Consider the following 26,544-nt stretch of genomic DNA (forward strand, 5'->3'; position numbering starts at 1 on the left):
TAACACACTGTGTAAAAAAACTGAAAAAATTCCAGATGACAAGTTTGTAGTTCAACATACAAGTGACGACCTTTGACCTTCATCAGGTTTTATTTAATTGTGTTAGAGAAAATCTCATATGCTCTTCATGCAGCTGAGTACATCAAATGTTTAAAACGGAAGCTGTGCAGGTCTGAGATCAGCAGCTTTGTGAAACACAAAACTGAGGTCTTGTTAATGCTGATATATAGTGACACAGTTACATGAGTGATTAATCCTTTTGTTTTTTTGTCTTTAACTTTATCAATAAAACAACTGCAGCTTTCACTACAGCACGTGTGGTACTTTAACCTTTGTACTGTTTTCATCAGTTAATTTTGCAGTTAACATGTGAACATGTTGGATGATCTGTCTGCTGTCACTGGGTGGTGCTGAGGTCTGAATCTGAGGGCAGCTCCTGTAATCACAAAGAGAACAGAACCATGAAACTCAAATATAAATTTTATCCCTCAAAATTGAAATAAAGCTGATTCTTCTGTCCTCACACACTCGGGATCTGAAGTTCTTCTCTTACATTTTTTTCAGTATTACAGTACACTACAGTACTTTAATCCATAGTTCCTGATTAATGAGGAGTTACTGAAGTACAAGCTTTAAAAAAAAATTGTTACTGTCTTTACAGATGTGGCAAGAGACTGAAAACATGCTGTTGTTTGCACATATTTAATATTCAGCTCTGCACAGAAGCTGAAGCAGGGTGCAGCCTGTTGCTTTTACAGTATAATACTTGTAACAAAAGTACAGTAACAGTAATTAGTGACTGAGCAGCCCGGGGCGTTTCTCTTGATTTCTTTAGTAAATTCATTCACCTGCACGGGTTAGCTAAACGAACCCTGACTGCCGACTGCTGATTTTAGCTAGCTAGGTCTCAGGCGCTAGCTAAGGACGGTAGTTACGGATTAGCTTACAAACAGGTTTGACTTACCGAAAAAGTGCAGCGGGGCCTCGGGTCCTTCTGTCGGGTAGTCCAGTTTACTGAAGAACACCTCAGGCTGTCAGGTTAAAACACTCGGTCGTGTTTTCGTAGCGTAAACGCTGGGCGTCCTCTCAGAGCCTACGCTCTATCTGCTATTCGAGAAACAGAGATACGCAAGTTTCTCCGTGACTGCAGCTGTCAGTCAAAGCTCTTATGATGACGTTTCACCCCAATTTAACGTCACCGCGGTAGGAATTAGAATCAAACTTATGGGAAAGGAGACCCCTTGAACATCAATCAGCGTGATGAGAACTATTGAAAACAAAAGAAAGAATCTTTGGAAAAAAATTATCTCAGGAGAATTAATTTATTTTAGTCTCACCCCAGTCCCATCCGCTAACATGGAGGAGGCGGGGTCTATGACCTATACTGCAGCCAGACACCAGGGGGCGATAGAGACGTTTTGGCTTCATTTTTGGGGAGCTGTCGCGTTGTCCATGTTTTCTACAGTCAATGGTACCAACCAACGTTATCTGTGTTCTTCACAGATGTCTTAACTTAATGTGATTAATTTGAACACAGCCTTTTTGCTACCATAACAATATGAGTTGTATTTAATTTACCTCTACATGCTTGTGCAGGTTTGATGTGGAATTTTTAAAAGATGCTAACTCGGTCTCTCTTTGCAAACACAGCTTACACTGCATAATAAAGCTGTTGCCTTTCTTGCACGTGAAGCCGAAAGGGTCCCTTAAATACGGCCAGGGGTTCACATCCGTTTCTTCGAGTTCAGGGTCAGCAGAATTCGACGGGGCTTCTTTTTTCACTGGATCCGTAACACCGATGTCAGACTCCATCTTTATCGTGACCTTAGCGCCAATTTGTTCTACTACCCATCATTCTCTGCAGTACTTCCGAAGCGGAATGAGTTTTTTTTATTTTTAATTTACTCAGTAACGGGTGTGATTGAAAACGTAGCAAACTACAATACTTTTTAAAAAATATACTTAAGTAAAAGTAAAATTACAGACTTGAAAAAGGACTTTAAAAAGTACAAATACACAAAAAAACTACTCAATTACAGTAACGCAAGTAAATGTAATTCGTTACTTTCCACCTCTGATGGTTACTATTCACTAAAAACCTGTTTATAGCAAAACTCATCAACTACAAATTATGCTTACAATATGATGAGAAATAAAATTTCTAGTGGGTTATGTTTTTGATTAAAATAAGTGATGCAACTCTACATATCAGTATCTCTATATTCTATCTGCATTATAGGTTTTTTATGGTTTGCTTATTATGGTTACATGTACATATTGACACCTTTTTAAAAAAAATTATAGACTCATGCGATGCAGAAAAATCCTCAGTGTCCGGAGGCCCGCTTTATGACCACGGTGTGCCCATCGTCTGATGACTATGACTATTTCACGACTGTTTTATCAAATGTAGAGCTCATTTAATTGTTTTTCAGATGATCTCCAGGATCTCTTAAATGAACACAATCCACCAGTGTGCCATGTTCACTGAGTATTTTTGGTGCTAAATAACATTTTGCATTTTAGCGTTTCATAAACCCTCCCATTATCATACAAATGGGGTGACTGGGGGAGGTGGAATATTCTTAAACTACACTGGGAGATATTTTTTGGTGCTTTCATTTGCAGGTGTGCTGTCTTCAGGTTCTTCTGGTGGTAATAATCACGTTTGTATTTGTCGAGTGAACTTTGATTAATTGCGTTCAGGCTCAAGTTTTAAAATCCTTGAAAATGTTTTCAATGCGTGTCTAAGTTATCATGCTCTTGCCGAATGTACTTGATATGCAAGTGATGCTTATCTCATGCAACACTAACTGCTGCATCTCATATCCAACCCACACACACTGTACAGACGTGCTCCTTCCTCTCTTCCACAGGTACAGGGTTGTGCCTCTGCTTGGGCCAAGGTAATTAAATCATAAGCTACTTTTCCCAGAAACATTGACGCTCTGGAAACAATCACAGTCACACGCAGATATACCAAAACAAACACACCCAAGCACAGTCGCACCAAACACAGACCACACAATCACACGGACACACTATCAACCACCAATGCATCCTAATCACTGCATTGGGCCTTGTTTTCTTCTCTCGACAAAGACAAGACAGACAACTCGGTAAGATCCATAATCACTAAATTAAAGTCATTGCAGCGTCTCTCTTCTTTCTGCTTCCAATTTTTTCTATGACTCACGCCACTTTTTAATTTCCATCCCTCCTTCCTGAAAAGGATTCAATTCAACTTTATTTATATAGCGCCAAATCACAACAACAATTGCCTCAAGGAGAGAAAATGAAACCAATTCTGTTGCTCTTTCATTGTTTATGGTCTATATATCTTGTTTATCAGTTTTAAAGGGGTTTAGTGATGGTAGAGCTCATTTAATGAAGCCATAACACCACTGAACCATGAGCCAGAGCAGCTCTGATTTGTGTTTTCGCCCAACCACAGGCGCAAGAAAACACGAAAGATGAAAATAGTTAAATCGAAACTAATTATTCATGTCTTTGCTTCATTATTTGTTATTACTAAATTTGAAATTATGGGAGCAAAATCACCAACTGGGTTGTGATGAGCGTGTTAACATGTTGTATAACATCATTTTGCGTAACCACAGTCTAACACAGTCAGTGTATTGGAGTGCCACTGCAGCTATGTTGCAACAAAAAGAAGAAAAAGTGAGTAGTTTTACATTATACCGGAAAAAAAAGAAAGAAGAAACAACTGTGACATGAGAAAATGTAGGACAGGTTAACTTAGCGACCCAAACAGATCCAAAATGCTATTTTAGAATGAAAGGATGCCAGATTTGTTAGCCTGAATTCACTGGCTGGTAACTTCAAAGCCCTTCACAACATTTGAGCATATAAATGGGTCTTATCTGAAAAAAAAAAGACTGACTACAAAGTCCACTAACTTTCCCTAACTTGCCTAACCTTAAATAACCTGACAGCACTAATTTCCATTATAGCAGAGTTTCCACACATAACAGTGTATTTTTAGTTTAAAGATAACTATAGAAAGTGCAATAAAAAATATTTCCTTAAACATTATCCAAAGCTCAAATAAAATTATGGTGCACAATGTTAACAAAGTCGGACACGCGAGAGGACTGAGTGTGTTTTTAGTTTAAAATGACCAACAAATAGTTAATTAAAATGAACAGTGCTGCTTATAAAGCCTGTGCGAACAAACAGCACATGAAACCTCCTTCTTTCTACATAAAGAAAATGAAGAAGAAGAAAAAAGCATTGAAATAAACAAAAGGCTGAACTTTGAACTTTGAGGGCCATTCAAATGAAAAGTGGCCACCTACACATACTCCTTGGGGTGACCGCACATACATTCTGACTTGTAAAACTCTCTCTAGACGCTACATTGCAATTATATTACAGTACTAGCCCCATGCGCGTGTGTCTCTGCAGTTTTCAAGAGGTCTTTCTATCTCATCCATGGTTCAAACAGTTTGGCTTCAGAGTCTAGGCATGCTGAAACTTCAAAATGCCCAAACTACTCCAGGGTCCACTCTCTTTTTCTCTGTCTGATTTTTTTCCTCTCTCTCTCTCCTCCCCTCTCTCAGAAAGATCCCTTGAAGGGCACCCAGCATGCAAAGGAATACCAGATTCTTCATCTCGCTCAAAGTTTAAACTAAAGTATATCAAAAATCTTTTCCCTCATCCATAAATTACATCTTAGATTATAAACACTTTTTCTACAGTGGCACATAACAAATCATCCCCCAGTGTGAAATTAGTTTCTTAAATGATCACCATTTAGCCTTAAAGCAATGTATGTGAAATGTTTTACACACGGGAGGCTGTGTGAGTACACAGACAAAGTTGCAGAAAAACAGTAGAAACTTAAGAGAAAAGGTCATGGCTGTAATAAAGTACATTCTTCCTAATTTTTATTCATATATTATTTCAGTATTGAGTTTTGTGCTATCCACGTGGATTTGTTACAGCTTATCCTCACATTTTTCTTTTGTTTATTCTCCCAGTGAATTAATCAGCTTTCAACAGAAACTGATCTTTAGTCACACATTAAAAAGACAAACAAGCAAATAAACAACAATAAAACAACAAAAAACCCAACTTGAATTTTTAAATGTACCTCTATTGACAGCTACCTGGTTAGGTTTAGCTTCTGTACCACTGACCAGCAGTACCTGGTGGACCACCTTTGCTTTGGCACAGCGACCGCCTTGTCTCCTATTTTGATTTTGAGCTTGGACACGACTCCTGTTTTGTCTGTGAGTCCATCTGGCCTTAGTTCTCATAATCTGAACCTGGATTAGTTTAAATTATTGGCAGTTGATGTTCCTTTACTGAAAAGATTGATGTCTATGATGAAATGTCCACGTGTAAGTGATCAAAACAACATTTGTACTTTGTGATCTAAAAAGAGCAGCAGTGCTCGAAGTGATCTAGAAGGGCATGACCTAGAGGGGAAGGTCAATCTACTTTAAATTACTGATGGCTTTTGCTTTTTATAGGCAAGAAGAGTAAATGAGCATTTATCATTTACACATTTAAACAGACAGATTATGGCATCCTTTTTCTGTTGGGAAAAGGCAGAGTAGCCTGCCTGTTCGATGACCCCATCATAATTTGATTTCGCTTCATAGAAATGAGTGAACATTAAAAAGATTACCTAGCTCAGAAATTACATCATTAAGCTTTGTATTTTACAGTGAAGTCTCTCATCTTTACTCATAACTGCTACCAGCTCAGAACTGTCTCCCAGCAGCCTACACTCACGGCGTACTTCTGCATATGTCTTCTTGCATCACTCTCTTTTGACGCTGATTTATTTGATTTTGAGAAATGTGAGAGCGACTGATGGAAGACAGACTCTGACAGAAAAAAGCCAACAGCCCAGAGACAAACTTAAATTTACTTGCAGTACATCTCAGGCCAGAGATCTAACGCTTCTGCCAATTTCTAAACTTTATGGGTAGTCTCTGTCGCTCTCACAAACGTCACACAATCAGTATATAGGCGTATGTTTCACGTCTGTAGCATTTAGAAACATTCACGTCTGGTAACCGACTTTATGCTTTCACTCAGTCCAACCAGATTGATCTTTAAGGGCTGAAGTTACAAAGCTTTCCACCTTTTTGCCAGTTTGAGAGAGAGCAGGTAGAAATGATTTTTAATTCACAAAATACTACTGGAGGATTCTGTGTAGTGAATGGTGAAATAATACATGCAGTAGATAGGAGAGAATTTGGTGTGTCTGCAGTGTAAGGACAATGACAGAGGGTAATAACAGTGTTTGATAAAATACATTTTGTATCACAGCTCTGATGACTGCTGCTATCAGCTTGTGAGCAGTACAGGTTATGCTTGCAACCTTACCGTCCTGCTTTTGTCCACACCACGTGAGTAAAATTCACCAAGCGGATTTTGGTCTGACTGCGGCATAACACTCAAACCACATCCTCACAGCGAGTTCTGTCTCTCTCTGTCTTGTTTTACTTGCATCCCACATGCTCTGTGCTGCCTTTGTTTGGGCTCAGAGAGCATTACAATGAGAGGCTGCTCCCCAGCCAAATTTTCGCCCCAGTTTGCACTAGCTGGCTTCTTGTAGATATATGACGATCCGAATAAAGATAAGATTAGGTGCAGGCGAATCAATCAGGGCACCAAAAAGAGAGACAACGACTCCCCGTCTATGCATCTTACTGCATAAATACACATGAGGAAGGTTATTTCAGGACAGGTTCCCTTACGAGGTGATGTGTTGGGATAATTCTACAGTTTCTATTTGGCTGCATTTTTTAAAGCTTTAAGACCACAGCTTTCGTATAGTATGCTAAGAAATGGGGAAAAGGTGCAATCATTTATTGAAGCATGTGTAAACATATCCAGAAATACAGTTTATAAGGCAAAAACTTAAGTTGCACAGTTCAAACAAGCTTGAAAGTCAATATTTGGTGCGACCAGTTTCATTCACCAACACAGCCTGAACTCTCTTAGGGAAGCTTTCCTATAAATTCTTTAAGTAGTCTTCAGGAATAGTTTGCCAGGCTTCATTGAGAACAAAGCTCTTCTTTGGATGTTGGTCGCCTTTTGTTATGATCTCTGTCAAGATGATCCCACACTGCTTCAATATTGATGAGGCTTGAGTTCCACTGTATCCAGGTAAGTAGTTTGTGTGTTTGGGATCATTGTCAGGCTAAATAATCAAGCCGTTGCCAATAAGATGCTTTCCAGATGGTACTGCATGTCGGATCAAAAGCTGCATTTATAGTTCCATCAATTTTCACAACAGCACTGGCTGAAAAGCAGCCCCAAATCCAAGACAGAGCCTCTACCGTGTTTTACGGATGGCTGTAGACACTCACTGTTGTACCTCTGCCTTTCACCTCCTCTATAAACTAAAGATGATTTGAACAACATTTTGCGTTTTACTCACTCCATTAGATTTCTTAAACTATTTCTATGAGTCTTCGGTGAACAGCAGATGGATCAGCTGAGGGGCCACGTGCATCTGACAGGTCCTGTGTCAGGTCTTCGCTGGATTTTTTTTCCCCTGATGTTTTTAAGAACCAGACTTTCAGGTACTTTTCATCTGCTGAGACCTGTCACTTCTTTTTTGATCTTCCACTTGTCCAGTTTCTTTAAGTTTTTTAAAGCACATACTGCACACCATGCCGAGATATGCCAAATGATCCCCTAATAGCTCTCTGGGTGCAAAAATACAATTTTATGCCTGTCAAACTATGTTATCTTTGGGATTTTTCATAGATTCAACAAACAAATTAGGAGAAAATGAGTTTTTTTCAACAGGCTGCCAGTAACAAAGTGCCTAAAGACATTATTTAAAATTGGCTCTTTGCCAAGTTGCCTGTTATGTGTAGACACAACACTAGCTCCCAGAGTTAGCTTTTTTATAGGTCGGTGTTAAGGGACTTAACAGAGAAGCAAAGAATATATCTCTTTGAAAATGGCCAGGTACAAGGACTGGACTGAAGATGAAAATATATAAAATATCTATATTCTTACCTAGTGAATGAATATTTATCTACCTTTTCCAACAACATACTGATGGCCAGGTTTGAGGTGCTAAAGCCTGGCATGCAGGTTGCGCCAATTCCTCCTGAGTTGTTTCGTCCGACTGCTCGCTCTAGTGGCAACAGCCGCCTACATCCTTAGAGACGCAATATGACAACTTCTTCACTCCCTCTCCTCCCTTTGTTTCTCTGTTGTTTCATTACCATCAGCTGTCATTAGTCGTCTTTGTTTCTCCAGGAAGAGGGAGTCAAAGAAAAGAGAGAAATTAATCGCCTATTGCCACGCTCTATGAAAATCTTTGCTCAGACCCCGTTAAGCCGATGAGAGATGTGATACTAGAAGAGAGAAGTAATTGGAGACAGATGTTGGAGAGACGGATCATCCGAGACGGATCAGTGAGCCAAAACTAAGATGCCAGCCTTAATAGGATCTGGCAGAAAAAATTATTTCTCTCTGTTTCCTTTTCATCTTCCCTTTGCTCAACAGTATTTTTCATAATGAAGTCTTATGTTATATTTGCATGGCTTCACAAAGTATGAATCTTTTTGTGTGTGTGTGCTGTCTTTTGCAATTTTTTTCTGGCTTTCTAGGAGACCCAGACGATGTGAATTTGTGACAAATATCAAGAGAGGTTCATTTACTTCCTGGGTTACTGTTAGATGCATGCAGTGTTGCTGGGCAACGCAGCACACAACATTGGAACTTAAACAGCCCACAACAAAGACGACACGCAGCAGTAACTAATTTAAAGAATTATACTTACTATAGTCTACACAAATACCTTAAAGTACTCTTTAATTGTAAAGATTTTTGCAATGCACCAAATGAAAACATACCAAGACATTATTAATGCTGACAATGAAAAAAATCCCTGACTTATCACAGGAGTAGAATCAAAGGAGAGAAATTATAGTTATATTAGGGCCACTTGCTCTAGACTATGCTTTACATTTCTATTAAGAATAGAAACAAGAAATGATGTCTGAGAGAGTGCAACTACATTACATGTAATGAAAATATAGATATATTCATCTACATCCAGAAACAGCTGAGCTTTATGCACAGCTGGGTCACGTGTCATTAAACCGTTTTTTTGTTGTTCCTTTTAAATTTCTGATGCTTGGCATCAAATTTAAAAGTAGAATGCAGTGTCCAGGGTGATTGCTGGTCATGCTGATTGTAGCTTGGCCCGGCTAACTTTGCCCTGACAATGAAGATGAAATGAACTGAATCAGTGAATGTGTGAAGAACTGGTGTACTGTTTGAATAAACTAGCCAGGATTATGTCTCAGGTCCCTGCAGAAGTGTCTGAAAGTAAAGGCAGAGAGCCAAACAAATAGAAACTCTCGGGGATGTCTGTGAAATGTTCTCTGCCTAAAAAAGAAAAACAAAGGTGGTCAACAACCCCGACACTGTCCTCAAAAAAGTCAGCGAAACAAACACAGACACAGACTGATGAATCTCAGATAAAGTTTCAAAAATAAAGGAGAGCTCACATGCTGAGTCAAAGGAAGAGCTATGTTTTCTTTCTTTTTCTATAGCCGTGCTTGACAAAAAAAAAATAGAAGAAAAAGTTGAAGTTGCAAAAACTTGCTAGAAAGGTGACGCGAGAGAAAACGAAGGACCCGTTAAACTTTATACATATCCAGATCGCTTTCTTTAATTTGAAACTGAGTATTGGGTTTGGCAGAGAATGAGCTCGCCGAGTCTCCTTCAAGCAGTCTTTGTTTTTTTGATCAAAAAATCATCAACATCAACATTTGCACAGCGGGGTGGCAGAACAGAGAAGAAGCTATAAGATGCACACACACACTGACACAGACAAAAGGCAAGCGAGGCAAAATCTGTCCATGACAAACACAGACAGTGACAGACTGAGACAGACGTGAGAGCAAGTTAAATGTGAAAAAAAAATTACAAAGCATGCTGTGACTTGCAGATGAGACAGCAGCATAGAATTGGAACCTATTCAGTATGCAGATTTTCCTTTATGGATTCCGCTAACAGTCATAAGCATATCAATAGGGTTGCCATTAATACCTGGACAATGCTGAAATAATTACTATAAAAAGTGACACTCAAAACATAAAACACAAGGCTATGAAAGTACTCGCTGTCTCTACACAGACATGCACAGAGAACCTTATTTGCTTGCATCCTGCGAGCCCATTTGACAGCGTTCAGGTTGACTAACAGAAATGAAAATGGTGCAGAGAGTTTCTTATAGTGCCCCTCACCTCTGAGTTAGTTCATTTGTGACTATATAAATGCAACTCTGGATCCAGGCCTTTTATTTTCTCACAGATTTTCCAGTTTTCCTTATGCTGCAGGTCAGGGTAGTAAAACACACTACTTAAAAACAGCTTACGAGTATTCCACCTTCTCATTACTGAGTGTCACAATCCATTGGCTTCCATGAGCAATATCGCCGTACCAACAAAAAGGGACGTGATCCTATCAGTCCTGTCGGACAGACCATTCATTAGAGAATGTCTGTCTGTCCATCTGCCCATCAACCTATAAATGAGCAGGTCTTGCCGGTCAACCCCTTGATCGCCATATACTCGGTCATGCTCAGCAGGTAACACTAAATGTATGAACTGTGTCTCCCACCTTGTGCCTCTCCGTGCGAAGGATCAGTGGCTGACTTCAAGGTCATCACAGATTACTGAGCTCCTCACCCTGTCAACACCAGTGAGACCAGACACTGTGCCCTCATCTGGCAGGTGGCACATTTCTGCACTGTGGTCACGTTACACATTTTGCAATCACAGACACGCATCAAAAAGAAAACAAGTGAAGAATCAGGACATGTGAATAGAGCCATCCACCTCTGGCATAAATTTGGAAGGAAGAACTGTAGAGATCACAGCCCAAAGAAGGTCGAAAGCACACCATATCACTGTAGCGCTACTTTGGTTATAAGTATGCAGGCTCAGTTTCAACAATGATCCTGAATGTCCCCTGTCAGTTTAACATGTTAGTTGCCCAAGAGTATAAAATACTGATTAAATGCAGGCTGCAGAGTTCAACGTGCCAGCCCTCCTCTATTTACTTCATTAATATTGGTCTCAGTGGTAAGTTCTGGTGCCAAATGGTTGCAGTACAGTGTCAAAAGCCCTCCATAACACCAAGGAGTAATTGCAAGGGAAAACACTGGCCCATATTGCAGACAGACTCCATGTCTATTTCAGATGGAATTTCTATTAAAACTTCAAGTTATCTTACTACTTGTATGGGGGAGAAGAAAAAAAGTCTTGCAAATGTTAATGTGGAAGCAATACAGCCTGATTTGGAGGAGTTTTAATTGGAACCGTGGGAAAGAAATAGTTATGAAGGCGAGGAGAGAAAATGATGACTGATACACTCAGATGCTCTTCCAGCAACAGATTTAGGTGCATGAGTGCTCTCACACCATCAGTCACTGTAGCTCCATCGACTCCCGAGGGTAATTAAAAGAAGTAACTTTTTTTTTCCTCAATAGTTTCTATTCATTCCAGAATAATTTGAATTTCACAAAAAAATCTCACCTGTATAGTACCTGAAAATACTACTGTAGCATATGAGTAAATGAATGTCAATAAGCCTGACACGTAGGATCTGTCAGGGAGCCGAACATCACCATCAGTTAGCAGAGTGACTGACAAGCTGTGCCAGTATTTCACAACACTTCGGTTAATTTGAGTGGTTCCGCAGTCGCACTCGCGCAAAATTAATGAACAGCTGGTGTTTGCTAAAACAAATCTTGTAGATCACACAGTCCCTTTAGCCACAACTTCATTTGAAAACATCTGCCATTATAATATCACTTGACTGCTATTTATGCAGCATTTATGGCCTATCTGACCGAAAGGTGATGCTAGCATTGATCACTGAAAGGCCATTACTCTTCCTCGTGTAAACATGCGAGACAGAGTGAAAATCATTAATGTACCTTTACTCATTCAGTCAACACAAGCACCTGTCAGATGGAAAGAAAAGATCAGACACTAGGCTACCCAGCATTCATTAAGTTATGGCTAAGGTTCACAAAAACCTGCCAGGAGTTCGACTTAGACCTGAGGTGAATGATAAGATCTTCAGTGCAAATTAGAGTTTCTGCCCTCACAGGCTGTCAGCATACTTAAAGATGCATGCCTTGCAGTTTGATGGGGGTCCGCTGTAGACTGGGAATGAGTTTGCCATTGAAAGCCTGCACTTGGTTATTACAGATACATTTCAATGTCCACCTGACCACAAACCGCCCATGAAGGAAGAAAGTGCAGTGTGGAAATGAACTCTGCTGTAACTACTCTGCAAGTCGCTGGATGTGTAGGTGTGTGTCATTGGAACTCTGTTTTCCATTCCAACTAGAGGTCATAACTCTGCAATGCATTACTGGCTAAGAAACGTGTTTGTGTGCACCTCCAGACTCGTGCATCCTTTGGATTCTTCTCACCTATAGGTGCGACCTAGACATCAGAGACTATTCTACCTGCTAAGATGAAAGTTACAGCTCACAGTGTTCATTCTGCTTTTGTGTATCTGGAGGCACATTTCAAATACAAAAAAAACATTTTCTACTTGTGAATTCTGTTCTCTTTGGGTGGCCAGAATTTTTGTTACTGGGAACTCAAATCTGGCTGACTTTCAGCAAAGCTTTGCAGATGTAATAAAGTGAGCAGGACTTTAGCTAAACTCCCTCATTTGGCAAAGAAGCTATTACATTTAACATCCACAGACAGATTTTCTTTATTTATTTAAGATTGCATTACACAATTATGTTAGAATGCAACACACTCTTTTCTTAGTAGATTTCTATTATTTATTTATTTTTTTACCAATCTGATACTGTATGGCACCATAAATCCTTTGCATACTTTCACAACCTGCCTTCAAGGTTCTTTGGAAGTGGTTTAATGCCACAGAGGGAGGCTTCACAGGACAGAAGTGTAGCGCTGAGAACCAATCTCCCTCTTGCATCTAAAAAGCCTTGGGCTTGTGGCAATGTTCAACATTAACCACGAAATTTACACATATTTACAACAACTCATTTTTCCTCCTTCATGGCATGCTACAACAGCTGGTCAAGGGTATATGGAAATTAAATAGCTAGTCTATTGATCGTGATGATCAGCTTTTCCACAATTCTGTCAAATCAAAATTCTAATATCTGAGATGATAACAGGCAAAAAGAAAGAAATTATCCACACACATCTTGAATTTATATTTTTACTACAAAAAGTGTAAAAAGAGGCTATTTCTAAAAACTTTGTTGTCCAAGTAATCCTATAGTTGAATAATCTTCAAACTGAAAAACTCTTTAGTCACTTTCTAACTCTTCTTGCCACCATTTGGAAAAAGCTTTTAAACCACATCACTTTTTAAAAAAATGTTTATAGGCATTTTCTCTGTTTGCATGACTATGATGAAGCTGGCTGACAAAGTTGCATTGGTAAATTAAGGAAAGATGTGCAGTGTTAAATCTGTAAAGAATTTTTTTTTACAGATGCCTTTATTGATTATAGCTCCCACAAGCAAAATATTTTTCTCCCCTATTTCCTTTCCATGTATTGCTTGAGAGGATCCTCTAACTTTATTTTTTTTCTTCGCTATCACTCTTTCCCTCATTCGTCTGTTTCCTTCTCTGTCCCAAATCACTCTCCCTTTGGCTTCCCTCCAAATCCTCCTTCTCTTTCTCCCTATGTAGTTCTCCGGACTGTGATGCATGGCTGTCTGTGTTCTCCAAAAGTCCATTAGTTGCTGGCACTGGGCTGCCTCCTCTCCCACAGACAGAGATAAAGACGCTGAGTGTGGCTGCTCAGTGAGTCGCATGAAAATGAGAGGACAGTGGAAAAAGAAGTATGGAGGAGAACAGGGGAGAAAAGAGCGAGAGGCACAGAGAGAGAGAAAGGAGTGTGGATGTGAAAACACCTTGATAATGAAGAGAAGCCCAAGAGTATAGGTGAAGTGAAGAGAATGAATGGAAGGGATAGAAAAGGGGATAGATGATGCAAACACAGAAGGAGACATCAAACAGAAAGGAGTGAAAAAATGAAGACAAACACCATTGAGGAGAAAAAAAAGAGGAGGTGAAGGACAAGAGCAGGACATGTAGGTGAAAGAAAAGAAAGAAAGAGAAGCCTTCTATTCACAGTGAGAGTGGTGTAGACGTAAGAAGACAAGGGAGAAATAAATAAAAGGCTAAGAAATATTAGAAGAGGGAGGGAGGAGAGAATGAAAAATAGAACGGGTTGAACGTGAGGCGACGATAAGAGATGAGGGTCAATTGTAACCAGATATCCCACCACAAAACCATTAATAAAATGCTTTTTTTTTCTCTTTTAAATTCCCTCCACCTCTTACTTTGTCCCCCTAATTAATCTACAATCCAGAGATTAAACTTGCCCTTTCCACTTTCATTTAAAACACAGGGGACTGTGATCCATTCTCTGTTTTTTCAGTTTCAGCCTCTTTTTATCTGGGAAATTAAGATGTAATCTAACAGTTTGCTTCAGGTTACAGAGTTGGCTAGACATGACGGAGAGCAGGCAGATAAAAAATGTGTTTAAAAATGGTTATTTTTCTTTCTTTCAGCAAGAGCATTTGGCTCTTTGAATAATACTATTGTCTAACTTTCACAACTTTGCTCTTTGTGCTTCTATTGGCCTAATTGCTGTTGTGCTCCCTTTCATATTTCTCTCAGCCAGACTCTGTGTGCATTTTAATCTCCAGCAGGGCCTATAAATACAATAATTATGTGCTATCTTTTTCATCTTGGACTTCAGTAATAGATAAAAAGGAATTCAATGAAAAAAAAAATTATCCTATTGCCTCAAAAAAAAAAAAGGTTGTTGGAATGTTTTATCATTTTAATTACTATTTGGAATTGAGATTGCCCATTTAAATTATGGTGTTGTCTGTATTGTAAAATCAAAATTCTTTTATGTGTATCATCTAATTGCTAGAAGTTTTTTTTTTTTTTATATCAATTTCTCTGCAATGAGTAGATAACTTTGGGAGTATTTTTTCTGCATGGTTATCTCTTGTTAGTCTGTGGATGAGAGAATGTGGGCTGGCTCATTAAAGGTGTAGGAGAAATCATTAAGGCTGCAAACTTCTATGTTTTGAGTAAAGTGAAAGCTTTTCAGGAAGAAGAACACACAGTTCTCAACAGCAACTGCCCACAAAGGATAAAATTACATGCTTTTTTTTAGATTACACTACTGTAAGATAGATTAAAACACGTGTTTTTGCTTAAACTCTCAAATATGCCTTATGCTACTTGCCAAAAAATAATCAAAGCAGTTTTTACTTCAATATTCAGTATTCTTATTCTAACATCTTACACTGACTACAGGTTTCATCTCCTCTACCTACACAGCTTTTATGTTACCCAATTAACCACCAACTATGTAAATGAAATTACTCCTAAATAGTTTTACAAGCGAGAAAGCTTAGCTTGATTAAAGCAATGCCCATGGAGACTGACCGATACATAGCTGTTTGTGCTTGCTGATGAATAAAGTTTGGTACAAACCACTACAAACCTTCATACACCACTCAGCTCAGTTGATGCAGACAGCAACATACTGACTTTTTTTCATACTTACTAAATACTAAATCTTAACCTTAGAGAGCTAAGAGGACATCATATTCTTTAAATTAAATGCTTGTTGCTGGTTATCCTGTAAACATAACTCAATTTAGCTGCTTGCAGACTTTGGAGAGACTTATTGTTGAAGTTTGGTTAAGTATTAGTTACAACTTACAAGTACACAAGTACAGCTTACAACTAGTTACAACTACAAGTAATGCATTTGGCATCTAAAGATACATAAGTAGGTATATTCTTGTTAATTTGGGCTAAAACAAAAACATAAGCAGCACAACCATATTTTTTAAAGCATTTTAGCTAAAGACTACTTTTAACTTCACATATTTAGAGACCCAGATCCTTTATATACCTAAAAAATAAACAAACAAGAAAATTAAAAGCATAATAGCAAAGCTTCGGTGTTTGCAAGATAATATCTTTAAAACTTTAAAGTAAAAGAGGAAAAAATAAGAAATATTTCTGTAATTTTCTCTTTTACTAAACACTCCAAGTAAAGAATGTGAAACATGTTGGGGAGATGATTTGTTTCTGCGCTTGTCTCTACCAAACACATGAGAAGCAAACTGTGACATGTTTCCCTTTTGTTAGTGTCTTTAAAAACAGCACAGCTCAAAGAGCTTAAACAGTAACTTAAGACCAGCTGGAATGTGAGTTTATCAATGTTTGCCATCTTGTTGCAGGGCAGAGGGGAACATGCAATGGATTGGATATTGTTACGGCAGTGTTAAGCATGGTTACGGGTACATGACAGTGCATTTCATAGAAGATCACCAAACAGAATTTCTTTGAACCAGAACCAGAGTTTAACCTGTGTTTGGCCTGGTATTAGGCTATTCTTCCAATTAATTGATGACCAGTAACTATAAAAGCAGCCCTTGGTGTAGAGCACTCAGCTATGCGTCAACACAAAACCACAATGGAGTGGAGATCCCAGCAAATTCTCCCCAAGGCGAGACTGTGCATTAATCAGTGAACAAAAACCAAAACCAAACAAAAACACAAGTTTAAATGTTAAAGTTCAAGACAGTATAGTTAGCAAAAGGCTGAATAAGTATGGCTTGTTTTTGAAGGTTTGTCAGGAGAAAGCTTCCTCTCTATAAAAACAACATGGCAGCACGGCTTAGGTTTGCAAAGCTGCAGCTGATCAAACCAGAAAGCTTCTGGAACGATGTCCTTTGGATAGACGAGGCCAAAGTGAAGATGTTTGGCAAAAGCCAAACACCGCATATCAGCACAAACACCTCCTACCAGCTGTCAAGCACAGTGGTCTGGGTACCTTGAAGACACTGAGTCGACCACAAACTCCTCTGTATTCAGAGGCAAATATGAAGCCATCTGTCTGACAGCTAAAGTTTGGCAGAAATTTGTTCAGGCAACAGGACAATGATCCCAAACACAGCAGGGTATCTACAAAGCAAAAAAGAAAACTAAACAAAAGGAATCGATGTGTTGAAGAACAAAATCAAAGTGTAGAGTAGATCTCAGTTCCAAAACTAGGGAGTGATAAGGAAATATCCACTGTGTGGGGGCCTACAGGTGATTGTTGGGTAATCAAGGGACTGAAAGGGGAAGCAGCAGGGTCGATAACATCACACAGGGAGAAATAGGAAATCTTTGCACTTTTTTTTGCACCCTTCTGCCAAATATTGAGGATGTGTCCTGCATATGTTGAGGACAGTGAATCATGAACAAGTGCACGTTGCATTGCCGGGATTACATGCTTGCCTGGACAAGCTCACATACTCTTCTGGGGAAGACCGTTAAAAAGAGAGGGGGAAAAGTAATATGGACCAACAAGGGATTTTTTTTTTTAAACCTTCTGAACAGTTTCTCCTATTTTCTCTAACTTATTTCTACAGGACGTGACCTTAAAGCTCTTGGCCAAATTTGTTTTTATTTTTTCTTTCTTTCTTTTTAATGCAAAAAAAAAGGTTCTTGGTTACAAATTGTAAAGCTGTGTCACAGATATAGAGCTTTGCATGAACATGCAGGTATACCTTTATGACCTGCATACAGCAGTATACTGTACACACACACACACACACCTACACTAAAATGTAAACACGAGTTCACAAACACAGATGTGTGCTCCCAAGTGCTGCATTAATGCAATTTATATCCAGCAATAAAGCAGGTCTATAAATTGCTGCATTCATTTGCTGACTTTCATTGATTTCTTTGTGAGGTGCTGTAATTATTATTAGACACAAGAGGTATAGCGCGGGATGAAAGGGAACGAGAGGAAAAACACACACTGACTCGGAGAGTGAGGGAGGCAAACGGAGGAAGAAAAAACTAAATCCAGAAGAAGACTGTTGTGCGGCTGTCAGATGGATTGACGCTTGGGCGGCAGAAGAAGGAGAAACCGATACGAAGGCAATTTCGGCATCGTTCTTAAATATAAGAACAGAGAGAAGAAAACATAAATAGATAGAAATAGATAACAAATATTTCTTCTTCTCTTCTTTGAGTTTTTTTTAACCATACCAAACCCTTATCTCCTCTCCTTACTTCAATACTTTCTCTCCCTCTGTTCCCTTCACTCTATGCCGATTTGTCACATCTCCAGCAAACACGCCAGTTTTTAATCAATCACCACAGCGAGCAAGGATGAACTTCCATCTCTCCCTCTCTCCATTTTTGTTTAGCATCTATAATTCCCTTATTTCAAATGTCTCTTTCAATCCGTACAATCTTCCCTCTTTAATATGGAGAGTAAATTTACCCCCATTTCCTTCGTCTTTAGTCCTCTTTTCATCTGCTTTCCCCAAATCTCAGTCACAACACAGAAACACTGTCATCACATAGGCACAGAATTGTAACAGCAGGAAAATATGTTTGCTGTTTGGGCTTGTTGTGTTGAATTCTAATGAGCTATCAGGCTCTGCAGGAAAAGAGCTTTCTCTTTTTCCTGTCGGGGTGATTTGCACTACTAGAAAATAGAAAATGAGAGAGCCCAGCAGCCAAAAAAGGCATTTTCTGGTCGTAGCATAGCCTGGATTATTACAGAGGATATTGCAGCAGTCATACCATGGCATAGTGACAGATATATATCACGGGCTTATATGGCTCAGCAGAGATTTCATTCAAATCCAATAAAATACATGACAAACACATAAATATGGCATCAATTTTTAAAAATCTAATGAAACGGGTCTTGCCTCAGCCCCTCTTGTAAGCGCACCGTGTCAGAGCACTGGCTCAGGCACAAAAATACCGCAAGTGTCACTCCGGACTACAGAAGTGCAACAACATCAGCAAAAAAGAGGAACCAAGAGCACACGAGGAAGAAAGAAACAAAATTGAAGGAGTGACAAGAGGAAGCGCAGGGAGAATATTGTGTTAGTGGGTGCAATGTAAGAGATACAAGTCACATAGCTGTAGGCAACCTTGGGACCTGAGAGCTTTGTTCATGAAAAGTCAACCCCTCTCAAACACAGGGGGAGAGGAATCATAAACACAGAGATCTGTCACCCCGAGCACAGCTGGGCCACCCTGCTCGGTAACCTTGGCAACTCCCTGACCAATGGGTGGTTGGCAGGAGGTCCTTAAAGAACTGTGACACTGATACAAACACATACAGACTCAGAAAGCACTGCTGCCTACAGATACAATGTTAACCGTGATTTGAGAGGGTAAACAGGTGTTAGAGAGGCCTCTCTAAATTGAGAGAAGAGTAACATGTGCCTGCACTCACACACGCACACAAAGTGAGGCATCTGGGGTGAGCTTCAATGTTATCCTCTGTTTAAACATAATCTCCCCACACACCCCCAGTCCACCTCGCTGATTCACACTGGATGGCTGACTAATGAAGAGAGAGAAAGGCAGTGAACAAGCGCTCATAAACCTTAAATGGGCGGGTGATTTTTTATTAACCTGTTCTGAATCCCTGTGCTTTCTCAGTGTCCTATCAAAGTCGCTGAAGTCTCACAAACAACGTGTCCTTTGACTTTGATGCAGCGACACGCTTGGGTTTTCATAGCGTTGAATCTCACTTCCAAAAGATACTTGTTAAGGACTCCTTGGCTTCACATTTGAATGCATGGGGCAAGCATCAGCCTTCAAGTGGACGGATTATGTTGTAAAGGAGCAGATTTTGTCAGCGAGTGTGGTTTTTAAAAGTGAATGGAGGGCAAACAGCAAAAATAACCAACCACTAAAAATGAAACTAATCACAAACTGGAAACATGGCTGTTAAATGCTTCTTCCTGTTAAAAGGGAGTTATTCCCTTCCAAGTGCTTGTAACCCTTTCAGAGCATAGCACTCAGAATCATTAGTCTCATATATGTATGCATTTAAGGCCTTGCTAGAGCAAGAGTGAAACTGTAAGAAATAAACAATATAGTAAATAAAAAATATGTTTTAGCAAAATATGGCTAATCCTTTTCTTCAGTTCTGTCTAGGTCACTGTCTACCTATTCATTCTCTATTTCTATATCATCCCTCCTTTCAGTCCTCTCCTTGCACTTCTTTCTTGTCCCTTCATATCCACATGCATTCACTCTCTCAATTTTCACTAGTTCGTCTCCCTCCCCCCTTTATCACCCTCATGCCACCTAAATTTCCCAATTTCCGTCTTCCTACTCCTCGAGCACCAATTCGCCATCTATGTCATCTTCCACTCCTCCCTTCATCTCTCCTCTGCTTTGTCTCGATTGTCCTCTAGAGTGCTGTGATGGCTGAAGGATCCAAACAGGTCTTGGATGATTTGCCACCAGCTCTATCTGGATGAGGACTCGGCATAATCTTTATCACCATCACTGAAGTCATTATGGTAAATTGGCGAAACCTTATAGGCTTACATTATACAGATACTTACTTCCTGTTTCAAGATATATGCAGCAGAGGTGAAGAGATGATGGTAATTTTTAGTACAATTTCTAGAGTCGTTATGCTAAATGGGGAGACGGTGTTAGGATGAAATTAAGTGGCAGAAAATGGCTTGTTGCACAATGGAGTTGAGCATATGTAGGATAAGTGGAGGAATTTTCCTTCACTGGTAAACGTTACATAGTATTACATAGCATCGCTCACAGGTATTTTTGACGTGTGGGGGGACCTGATAGCCTGGCTGGGCCATTTACTTTGCATCATTTTCCTACTCACTTTACCTCTATTTCCTGTCTCCAGGAAATTAAATGAAAGACAATCCTGTGCGGTCAGAAAACTTCCATATGACAAAAGCATACTAAGGGATTATAGAAAGTGAATTAATGTTTATATATTATATGCTTCTCTTGATTGATGTGACCTTATCGGCTCAGTGGGTCAGATCCATTTTCAGGTAATAAGAATTTGAAATTCAGATCCAAGAAATTGGTATTTTTCAGTGAAGAGACGGCTTCACAAGTGACAGCAGCTATGTAAAAGCGCTTTACCTGAAGTAAATGCTCCTCTATAGTATAATCCATATATATTCATAATGTATGAAGCATTTAATTTCAGATTCACTGCTTTCAGCCCACTCGTCTGACCTCTTTTTCTCCATCCATTTCCAAGCTTTCATTGGCTGCTACAAGTATGGGAAAATTTTTCCAAAGCCTTCATCGTCCTTTTGAAAATTATTTATTGCAGGGTCAGGTTGGAAGGATAGTGAATTCACACAGTGTTGCGTGTCTTTGTTGGAGAACAGGACCTTTATACCGTGAAGTCCCCCCTTCCCCATGCTATCGTTGATAATGTTTCAGTGAAGGTTTCAATACTTTCTGCTCTTCTTTTTTAGGAATAACGGTAATGTATAGTAGGCAATGTCATGAGGGAAAAAGATGCATTTTCTAAAGTGGTACCTTCCCATGGTGGAGCAGAAAGTCATACAGACAGAAAATCACTCACTGGCAATCCACTCAACTCTAAAATCACTCAGCGGTCATCAGAGACTCTTAAAGCCTGACAGAGAGTAGCTGTCAAATATTCACACAGGGATACTTAATTCAACCGAGTCAGGTGTGTGTACGTGTCGGCATTGGCACGTATGTGAATAAACATGCAAATCTGAAGGTTTTAGTTTTGTGAGCTTCAAGTGAAATGTGACAGAGTATGCCAAGCATGCATGTACGTGCTATAGTATTAGGACATAAACGGCACTCAGTGGAAAACGTTTCCATTTCATAGTACAGTCTCCTGTCACATTGGCTGAAATTATTATCCACAACAAAAATCACTAGATGAGGCTTTAAACTATAGTTGCATAAGTAAAGCATTTTATTAACCATATAGAGTCATATAAAGAAAACGTAAGACAGTGCTCAGTGGAGGAGTTGCGAGATTCTACAGTTACCGTCGCTAATATCGGCGCATCTTATTATTATCTATGTCAGTAAGGGTTTCATATAATTTAGAGGGTAAGTAACTGATACTGACAGACAAAAAAAAGACTTTGCTTTCACTCTTGAGACAATGCAATAATAAACAGAGGACCACAAGTAAGTCCTCCATTGACTTAAATGAGGATGCCATTATGTCAAACAGTGACACAGAGCACAGCGGTCTTAGATATCATATGTGACACAAAGTTAATGAGATATCAAGGCGGAGGTGCAACACCTCTCACTCTATTGAGTGCCTTGATCATTGACTGAAATGGGAGCGACACATATATTACTCCGTGACAGGCCTCACCCTGAAGCGCTTGGCTGGCTTGGTGTGTGTTTGTGTATCAAAGTATGCAAGGCGCGCATAAGGGGAAATGTGTTACTGCATGTGTAAAGCATGCTACTTAGGGAAATGCAAATTTTGTATCTGTGTTTGCATCTGAGTAGGTCTTTGTGTATGTGCGTTTATGTGTGTGTGTAGGCTGCACGTTTGTGTGTGAGTGATAGCAGAGACAGCCCAGACACTGACCTGTTCTGACATATAATATTATTCTGCCACGGGGGATCGAAACTGAAAAGGGAGAAAATCCATAGTGCACAGGAGACAACGGTGACGGAGAGGGGTAAGAGGTTTATTGGGAAAGAGGAGAAAAAAAAACGGAGAGAAAGTGCAGGAAGAGAAAGAAGGGAGCGAGAAAGCATGACACTGAGGGGGAAAATATATCAAGTTCTTAACCTCACGGGAATCAAATATAGCAAAAGGGACGGGATTGAAGAAGACAAACGGATCAGAATAAATCAGACAAAGACAGAAAACCAAAAAAGTCTGACTCATGGAGTCTGTTAATAATATTATAGCTTTGCGTCTAGCCTCTAGCTTAAAAAAATAAATAATTTCAGGGGTCTGTTTACTACCTTCTAAATGTATTTGTCAGCATGAGAAGAATTCTTAACAGGTTGAAAGTCTCCACATTGACAAAATGTTTTCTCTAAAGGAAAAATCAATGACTGGTAAGCTCTGCATGTACATAATGTAGAGGATGTATCCAGTGTTTCCCAATTCCACCAAATTTAGGAATAATTAAACCGATAATCTGATTCATTTGCTTAAATGTACACAGTAAAGGCGGCACTGTCACTGTCAGTGGCACTGCAGCAGAAGGGGAAAAAATCAGCTTGTGTCAATGCAGTCAGCAGAGAGGGACAGGCATTAGTGAACCACTAGAGTGCACCCTGTAGCTTTTAACACAAAGTAGATGAAAAAAAGACAGACAGAGAGACAGCGGGGTTGCAGAATGAAATATTATAAGGAGAAGCAGAGAATGAAAGAAAGATTTGGGTAGGAGTCGAGAGTGGGGGAGGCAGGGAGCGATGGAGTGATAGAACGCTAACAGCCAAATATTCGGTGGTGCAGCAAAAGAATTAAAAAAGAGGGGAAAAAAAGATGCAGGTGAGAAGAAAGGAACAGAAATGCAGAGCAGGGGATGAACGAAGAAAGTAAAGTATAAAATCAAGAGAGACATATTCAGAGGGGATATCGGCTTCCTTCTTGTATTCGCTCTCAGTTCTGCTCTGCAGTGCTTGCTTGCCACTCTGGAGGTGTCACCCCTGTCATAGAGAATTTATCCATGAAAAAGCAGATCCTCTCTCAAAAACCTTCATCCAGTCCTGCCTCTTGTCAGTCCTGCCTCCTCCCACTGCGCTGCTTCTGAAAAGCAGCCCTTTTTTTTTTTCATATGACTTACTTATCATGGAAAATTCAGTCTCAGCTGATAATTACTGAAGCACTGCCCAGAAGAACTGCTTCTTGATATATATTTATGAGTCGCCCCAACCCAGTCTGCTAGCAGGAACTGGACTTTTACATTTCTGCAACAGCATGATGTCTGACAGTGTCTCTGGCCATGAACTCATTTAAAGCGTGCACACTGTGTCTGAATTGCATCACATAGGGAGGTTCAGGTGTTCTCCTGGGTTGTACAGTTGCAGTGATACTTCACATTCGAGTTGTTCTTGTTAAGTGTGGTATTCCAGTGATTCGCACGCAGGGTGTAACAGATTTTTTTCCCCCACAACTTCCTGCTGCCAATCGGAGTTTGACTTTGGTCTTGTCGACCTTAATGGCGAGTGCCACGGCTATGACCTGCTGTTTTCATGTGAACCAAATATCCAGAGTGATGGGAGAGCACACTATTATCTTATGTGTTGCCATAATGATAGGTTTCACCGTGGTTCGTGAACAGGACTGTCTCCTGAGCAAAGCCATCAAATGACAATGTGTATTCATGATCTCTCTGTACCATGCTAGCTTGTGATAGCCCATGTGCTGCAGAAATACCACAATTTTAAAAAATCGTTACAGAAAATTCGAGGTGTGATTTGTCTTTGGCGCCACTATTTCTCAACCCATTATGCCAGAATCACAGATGTCAGCTCACTAGGTAAGCGTGTTTTCTCAAGCTGTCGGTGTCAAGTTTGTAGTGAAGGTGATAAATACTTTTGCTGGTGCAACAAACAACCTTATTTTGCAATAAAATACTACCTTATTTGTGTTTCTGGGGATACTAATAATTAAGTATACATGTTTACATCACCAACAAAATATTATTCTTAGTAAGTGTTAATGGTTCCACTCTTACATCTTATTAGACACTGGATTGAATGCATAATTTTAAAACTACCGTGTGCCACTTTCATCACTCCTTCCAATGCTGGCTCCAGTTTAAGTCTAATATATTCTGGAAGCAGAAAGGAGAAAGTGGGACCCTCTGGAAGAGCGAAGCACGATGCAAACAGAAAGTGGGATGCATGCAAATGAGATGCAGCAGTCAGGTATTTATGATGCTGGGTAATCACCAAGGGAATTAAGTATTTAGTCATGCGAACGTTATCTGTGTATCATTAACATCATTTATCCCCGATCAACACAGACGACCCTGTAACATGAGCGGCATGTCAAAACAGGGCCAAGTCGGTGCTTTGTAAGGATGCACTGTAGACCATACGGTAAACATCTTCAATTCTCTGTACTATGCATTATGAATTAGGCATTACTAGCAAATGCTGAATGAGCACTGATATTTGCATAACTTATGTAAGAAAAAAAATAAGAAACTTTAATCTGCATATTAGAGCACCTGATAAAAATGACTGGGTAATACATAGAAGTACATAAAAACATAGTAATGACAGAGAATGTTGGAAAGGATAGGAAATGTCTGTGAAACTTTTAAAAGACAAGATCCCAACAATAGAAATTGTTCAATACCCATAATACATCCAAACATACGCACACTAAAGATGAATGGTCACAAATATCACTGTATTAAAAATACACGATAGCAAAACTTGAAATTCTTTCCTTCTTACGAGCAGCCAAAGGAGCATGAAAACCTTTGGAACGTGAAAATCTACTCCAGTTGCCAAAAACATATGCGCACAGTGTGTGACGTGCGCCTTAGTCACATGACAAATTTTATGATGAGTCTGAACATTTAACAATATGTTGGACAGCAATGCTTTCAAGTAAATTTGCCCTCTTGGAGAGCAAAGATGTCGGGTGATTCATGGAGAGAGATTGAGCCACAACACTAAGGAGTTTTTGTTTTATAGGGATGCTGCCTTATACCATGAAATGCAGAAGGGTGACAAATAAAGTGAAAAGCCAATATAATGTGTTTTAGTAAGATTTTGTGCATCCAGAGCAGCTTCAACTCCCCCGCCCGGCATTGATTCTCCAAGTTTCTGGACCTCTGCTGGACCGATGAGCATTATTCTTCCAAAGCACATTTCCTCATTTGGTGATTCAATGACGGTGGTGGAGAGTGCTGTCTAACATTCAAAATCTCAAGTGCTCATTTGCGGTGAGAGGTGGTAACAGCCATACCAGTATCACAGATTCACATCATTTCTACACTCAATAAACCCTTCAGTGACCTCCCCCCATCCCCCTAGAGAGACTAAGGAACTAGATGGTACCACTGACATCAGTATAAAATAGTTTTATGATGACAATGGTTTCAAAGGCGAACACAGAAAAACTTTGCACTATTTTTTTTTCTCACACTTCACCACTTCACTTCACAAGGGGACTCACGACATTTCTTTTAATTTGACACCCATCTGTATGTTTTTAAAGTGAACAGTAAAAGCTGATTTAGAAGTACTCAAATCCCCCTAATCCTCTAATCCTTGCTATTTTTTTATATTGTAGAAGAGATATTTAACACCACCGGCAAACTGTAACTTGAATTATAACATAATCCAAAAAATATGTTCGTGCAGATATGTCACAAAGAATATATAATATATGAATAAAATCCTCTCCTCTGAGGTAGATGTCATTTTGCCCTTCAGGGAAGTTCACTCTACAACCAATTTTTTGGTATGTATGTTCTCAAAAATGACAGGATCAAATTATAGCAAATTATGTTTCCAATGTGTTCTGAGTAACAAATAATTGCACTGATGTTGCTGCCCTTCTCCACCTGTCTTGTTCATTCAAACCCTATCAGGGGAATGACTCGACTCCGGTGTTTATTTCATTAACCACAATCATTTTGTGTGTGCCAAAGTTTAATTAACCAAAAATAATAATAAAAAATGAAAAG

At 39.5% G+C, this 26,544-nt stretch overlaps 1 protein-coding gene and 1 long non-coding RNA gene across 4 annotated transcripts in view; both read right to left on the reverse strand.

The window, feature by feature from the left end:
- Window positions 1-26,544, reverse strand: part of grid2 (glutamate receptor, ionotropic, delta 2) — a 532,677-nt gene that overhangs the window by 44,206 nt on the left and 461,927 nt on the right. The gene's annotated exons all lie outside the window — the stretch shown is intronic.
- On the reverse strand, window positions 72-26,542 carry LOC146506663 (uncharacterized). Its single transcript, XR_014877277.1, has 2 exons — window positions 965-26,542; window positions 72-436 (listed from the first exon to the last, which is right to left on the reverse strand). It is a non-coding gene; the product is annotated as an uncharacterized LOC146506663 (long non-coding RNA).

The sequence above is a fragment of the Neolamprologus multifasciatus genome, chromosome 12, assembly GCF_963576455.1.
Source record: "Neolamprologus multifasciatus chromosome 12, fNeoMul1.2, whole genome shotgun sequence".
Taxonomy (NCBI): domain Eukaryota; kingdom Metazoa; phylum Chordata; class Actinopteri; order Cichliformes; family Cichlidae; genus Neolamprologus; species Neolamprologus multifasciatus.